Raw genomic sequence first — 6,145 nt, forward strand, 5'->3', positions numbered from 1 at the left:
CGTCGACGTTGAGACTGGACCGGAAGTCGAGGAAGACGCCCGTCGGAAGCCCCTTGGTGAATATGTCGGCGAACTGCGAGCTCGTAGGTACGTGTAGAACCCGGATCTCACCCAGTGCCACACGCTCGCGCACGAAGTGAAGGTCCATCTCGATGTGCTTCGTGCGCTGGTGTTGCACTGGGTTGCTCGACATGTACACAGCACTGATGTTGTCGCAGTAGACGACCGTGGCACGGGACGACGGTTGGTGAAGCTCGCCAAGTAGCTGTCGGAGCCACACCGACTCGGCGACGGCGTTGGCAACCGCCCTGTACTCGGCCTCGGCGCTGGAACGAGAAACGGTGCTCTGCCGTTTAGATGACCACGTGAGGAGATTGGAGCCGAGGAAGACACAATAGCCTGAGGTGGACTTGTGCGTGTCGGGGCAGCTGGCCCAGTCGGCGTCTGAGTAAGCCACAAGCTCAGTGCCGACATCGCGGTGGATCCAAAGACCGAGGTGAGTCGTGCCACGTAGATACCGAAGGATGCGCTTCACGAGCTGGAAGTGGTAGTCGCGGGGGGCATGCATAAACATACAACACTGTTGAACGGCATAAGAGAGATCGGGCCGCGTCAACGTGATGTACTGCAGCGCCCCAGCCAGGCTGCGGTAGAGCGACGGGTCGTGGAAGAGCGGGCCTGTGTCGGTGGAGAGCTTGGCCAGCGTGTCGACCGGAGTGGAGATGGGCTTGCAGTTCAGCATCCCGGCACGGTTTGAGGATCTCCAGGGCGTACTGTTCCTGGGAGAGGAACAAGCCACGCGCAGTGGTGGTGACGTTGATGCCGAGGAAGTGGTGGAGCGCGCCGAGGTCAGTCATAGAGAACTCGCGGTGAAGAGCCTGGATGACGGAGGCGAGCACCGCGCTCGAGCTGGCGGTAAGGATGATGTCGTCGACGTAGAGGAGCAGGTAGGCGAGGTGAGCACCCCACCGAAGGACGAAGGGTGACGAGTCCGCCCATGACGCGACGAAGCCAAGGGTCCGCAGGTACGTCGTGAACCTGGTGAACCACGCCCGAGGCACCTGCTTGAGACCGTAGAGAGAACGGTTCAGCCGGCACACATGCGAGGGCGAGGTGGTGTCGACGAAGCCGGAAGGTTGGTTACTGTAGACCGTCTCCGCAAGGTGGCCATGGAGGAAGGCATTCTTGACGTCCAGCTGATGTATGGGCCACGACTTGCCGGCGGCGAGGCTCAGGACAGTCCGAATGGTGGCCGGTTTGACCACGGGACTGAACGTCTCGGCGTAGTCGATGCCAGCCTGTTGCGTGAAGCCGCGAAGCACCCACCGCGCCTTGTACCGGGCGAGCGTGCCGTCCGGATGAAATTTGTGCCGGAAATTCCACTTGCCCGTGACAACGTTGGCACCTGCAGGTCGAGACACTAAACACCAAGTATTATTCCGCATCAACGCGTTATATTCCTCAAGCATCGCAGCGTACCAGTTTGGGTCTCGAAGAGCAACGCGATACGAGGAGGGAATAGGGCTGATGTTGGAAGTGCTGGCGTGAAGCACCTTCGGTTGGGCGAAACCAGACTTGCCGCGGGTGCGCATGCTGTTGAGATTTGTGGGAGGGGCGACGGGAACGGCTCGCGGCGGGAGGGAGGTAATAGGTGGCGCGCATGTAGTGGGTGCATGGGAGGTGTCAGCGGGCCCCGGCGCATGCAGTGGTGCATGCGGTGGAGAGACGGGCGGCGTGGGCGGGGTTGCATGGCGGACAGCGACATGCGAGCCTGACGCGGTGGCCGGCTCGGGAGGCGACCCAGGGGAGCGTGGCGCGGAGGGAGTGGGAGGCGCGGTGCACGTGGTGGTGGGGTCAGCCTGGCCAGGTGGGGAGTTGGGTGCCGATTGGGGTGGCGCGGCCGGAGAGGAGGGAGCAGGCGAGGATCCCGGAGGGGATTGGTGCAGCGATGGTTGCGAGATGTGTGGCGCGCGGAGACCGGGGTGGATCACGGCGCCAGGATCGTCTGCGGCTAGGGGAACGGGTGAGGATGGTGTGGCATCGGCAGAAGAATAGGGAAAAGTCCGTTCATCGAACGTGACGTGTCGTGAGATGATAACTTTGCGAGTGGTCAAATCTAGGCAGCGATATCCTTTATGCTCGAGAGGATAGCCGAGAAACACACAGCGAGACGACCGTGGTGCGAGTTTGTGTGGACTTGTGGCGATGGTGTTAGGGAAGCAAAGACAACCAAATGCGCGCATATGGTCGTACGTGGGGTGTTGGCCGAGGAGAAGAAAATGGGGCGTCAGGAAGTTGATGGCCGAGGAGGGGCGCCGGTTTAGGATGTAGGTGGCGGTGTGGAGAGCTTCGACCCAAAATGGGGATGGTAAGTCTGCATGGATTAGGAGAACGCGAAGAATGTCGTTGGTGGTTCGTATGAGTCGCTCGGCTTTTCCATTCTGTGGTGATGTGCGAGGGCATGAGAGGCGGAAGGAGGAGCCGTGGCGAGAGAAGAGGTCGCGCAAGGAGGAAGTGAGGAACTCGCCGCCGTTGTCACATTGCATGCACTGTATGGGAACGTGGAATTGGGTGAGAACATACAGAAAAAAACAGGAGACGGTAGCGGTGGTGTCGGACTTGTTACGCAACGGAAAAGTCCACGAGTAATGTGAATAATCGTCGAGTATCACAAGATAATATTGAAAACCAGAAAAACTATAGACGGGTGATGTCCACAAGTCACAATGTATTAATTGAAACGGCGCACTGGTTTTGGAAACAGAACGAGAAAAAGGTAGTCTTGGCTGCTTGCCTAGTTTACATGAAGGGCATAAGGTTTTGCTAGGCATGTCTTTATTACAACTTGGAAGGAAATCACGAGCTAGAATGGAAACAGTTTTAATGCTAGCGTGGCCTAGTCGGAGATGCCATAGGCCGGTGGTGACGACGGAGAGAGCTTGCTGCACGCCGGAGTTGGTGAAGAAAGGGTAGAGGTCGCCATGGCTATTGGACCTCATGATGAGTTTCCCGTTGCTAGGTCCTTCACGGAAAAACCGAACGGGTCAAATTCTATCGAGCAAAAATTATCTTGAGTGAAACGGCGTACGGAAATCAAGTTCTTGATGATTGTGGGAGAAATAAGAACATCATGCAGAGAAAAATTAGAGATGGAGGTAGAACCTACGGCTGTAACAGGAAGACGAGACCCATCACCAACTAGGACGCCAGAGGAATAACGCAAAGAGGGGGAACCGTACGAGGTGAGTGTGTCGGTCGTACCTGCGACGTGCGACGTTGCGCCCGTGTCGAGGAACCAGTCCGGCGCGCCGCCGGCCTGATGCTGCTGCACGGAAAGGCTCTGGAGGGCCGCATAGAGCTGATTATACTGCTCCCAAGTCGGCCCGCCGGTGGAGGAAGCAGCAGCGACCGGGTAGGCCTGGTGCGGTGGTGGCGGGCGCGGGCCTAGGACACAGGCGGCGTTGGGGGCGTCCCAGGGCGCGCGAGGCTGGGGCAGGCCGGGGAGGAAGGCCCCGTAGGGAGCGAAGTAGCCTGTGGAGAGAGGCGCCAGCGCGCCAGGTGCAGGCGGAGCAGCGCCGCGTCCACTCGGGGCGCCACCAGGGGACTGGGCGCCGCACCCACGGCCACGCCCGCGGCCGCGCGCGCGCCCACCGCGGTCGTTGTTGGGAGACGCGGCCGGGCCCTTGCCGCGGTCGTTGTGGGAGCCGCCGGAGCCGCCGCGGTTGACGGAGGAGCCCCCGGAGGAGCTACCGGAGCCACCGGAACCACCGCCCGAACCGTGGCCCACTACTAGAAAAATCCCTACTAATGGCGCACCAAATATGGCCATTAATGGCGCATCAGTGGTGCGCCATTAGTAGCACGCCATTAGTAATTTTTATTTATGGCGCACCACTGGTGCGCCATTAGTATCTGGTATACTAATGGCGCACCACTGGTGCGCCATTAGTATAGGCCAGGGTGCGCCATTAGTATGCCTCCCAGGGGCCATGTATACCCAGGTGCTTTGGCATACTAATGGCGCACTACGACGTGATGCGCCATTAGTAACCGCGGCATACTAATGGCGCACTGTCCTGTGATGCGCCATTAGTATGCTTTGTCATACTAATGGCGCACTGTCATTTGATGCGCCATTAGTATGAATATTAGGTTTTTTTTATTTTTTATTTTCTGTTTTTTGCACAGGTTACAAAATGTATAATTTGACAAAATATAGACAGCACACATCAACAATAGATTCATCGAATACAATAAAAGATTAGTCTTTGAATACAATTCATCATATTAGTCTCCGAATACAATTCATCATATTAGTCTCCGAATTGAAAAGACCGAACAAAGATAGAACATAATATTACAAGTCTCGAGACCGCGAGTAGCGAGTTTGTCTTCACATTACAAGTCGATATCGATCATCTAAACTACCATCACATAGAAGAGAGCTGCGGTCATCACGATGAGCATCATCACGATGAAACTCGTCTTCATCTGGTTCCTCCAACGCTCCCTCCCCTCTCCCGCTAGATAGCGGGCGTATCTAGATTCGGCCTCGGCCCTAGTGGTGTACCCTTTGTAACTGTTACCGCTGAATCGGTGAACCTGTCTCCGACACTCCTCCCAGTCATCGTAGACTCCGGGAACCTTACCCTTGTACACGACATACGTCGGCATCGCTATGCACTAGCCAAACGAAACGTTAGTACCAATTCACAGACAATACATAAACAATATATAAGTATGCAATAGAACGATCGGAAGAGAAAAGCAAGACATTAATAGCATCGATTACATCTAAGTTGAACGACTCTCGAAACCAAAGAGACATACTACAAGTTCATTAAAGTTTAATTACAACATGAGCCAATCGATGTTTCAGAACTAGACACAACATCACTGCTTTCGACTCGACTCAAGGGACCGGAGCGTGGATGAAGCCGCCGTCTATCGTGGGAGTCATGAAATAACGGTCGTTGTCAGCCTGCATTTGTAGCATTGTGTCGATGTCACTGTTGGACGGTTGATTGTTGAGGTAGAACTGCCCCGAGGTACGAAGGACATCTTGATGGATGATTTCCGCAAACTCCGACTGGATGCGAAAGAATTCTTGTCGGAGGTCCGCGTCCTGGATTGCCGACACGCTCTTTGCCCAATCTTTGAGTTTACTCGGTAGCAGCAGTTGATGATGGTCCCGTACGATCGCCCGCATGTGATGGATGGCGTAGTAGGCACCCTTCTGACCGCCAGGCGGCTGCTTGACGCAGCAGAACATCGTATTGTGGGAGAACACGTGCTTGCCGTACTTACGAATAGGCTTGGTGAAGGTGCCTCCAGATTTGGCGTAGCCAGGGAGAACGTCATCAAGAACCTTCTTGACATTTGTGTAGTCTACGTTCGACTGACGGTCCGGGTCGAAATACGTGGCCATGGAATATTTGGGGCTTAGGAGGATGAGCGTGCAACGTGTGTCACTGCAGAAAATACGGAATGTTAAAAGAAAAACGACCGAAATGTAAGAATTCATATGTTACGGGCCGGTTGAGGGGAGGACTTACTCGGGAAAGTAAGGCACGAGGAAGTTATCCTTATCTTGGTTTGCCAGAATGACGCCTTCGAGGTAAGAACTCGTGACTTGCCGGTCCCCAGCGCTGCCCAAGATCTTGGCACGCATGTAGAAGGGGTCGACTATCACGATGTCCGGGGTCTTGTCGCGAATGATCCGCATCTCCATACTCAGGGAAAATAGCCGAACGAAGGTGTAGTGCAGCGGATGAAGGTTCAACATAGCGTGGATGTCATCAAAACGCAGGACGATCGTACGCCCGATGGAGTTATCCACAAAGCCCTTGCCCTCTGGCACCTTGGCCGCGAAAACTAGGTATGCCACATCCTTCTCTCTGAGACGCCGCTTCTCCAAAGCAAGAACACTGTCATGCAGACTCCGCATAGCACCGGTTGCAGTATTGAGCATATTTGTCGGTAGCATCGCCCTACCCGCCACATGCACCCTCCTCGAGATATCCTGCGGTGAAGGTGGCCCGTCCTGAGCGCGGATCGTACTCGGTGCCGGCTGGCTTGCACCCTTCTTACTCTTTCTTTTGCGTGCCTTCTTCTTCTCCTGTAATGGGACCGAGTTCTGCTCACA

The sequence above is a fragment of the Triticum aestivum genome, chromosome 6B (genome assembly GCF_018294505.1).
Source record: "Triticum aestivum cultivar Chinese Spring chromosome 6B, IWGSC CS RefSeq v2.1, whole genome shotgun sequence".
NCBI classification, from domain to species: domain Eukaryota; kingdom Viridiplantae; phylum Streptophyta; class Magnoliopsida; order Poales; family Poaceae; genus Triticum; species Triticum aestivum.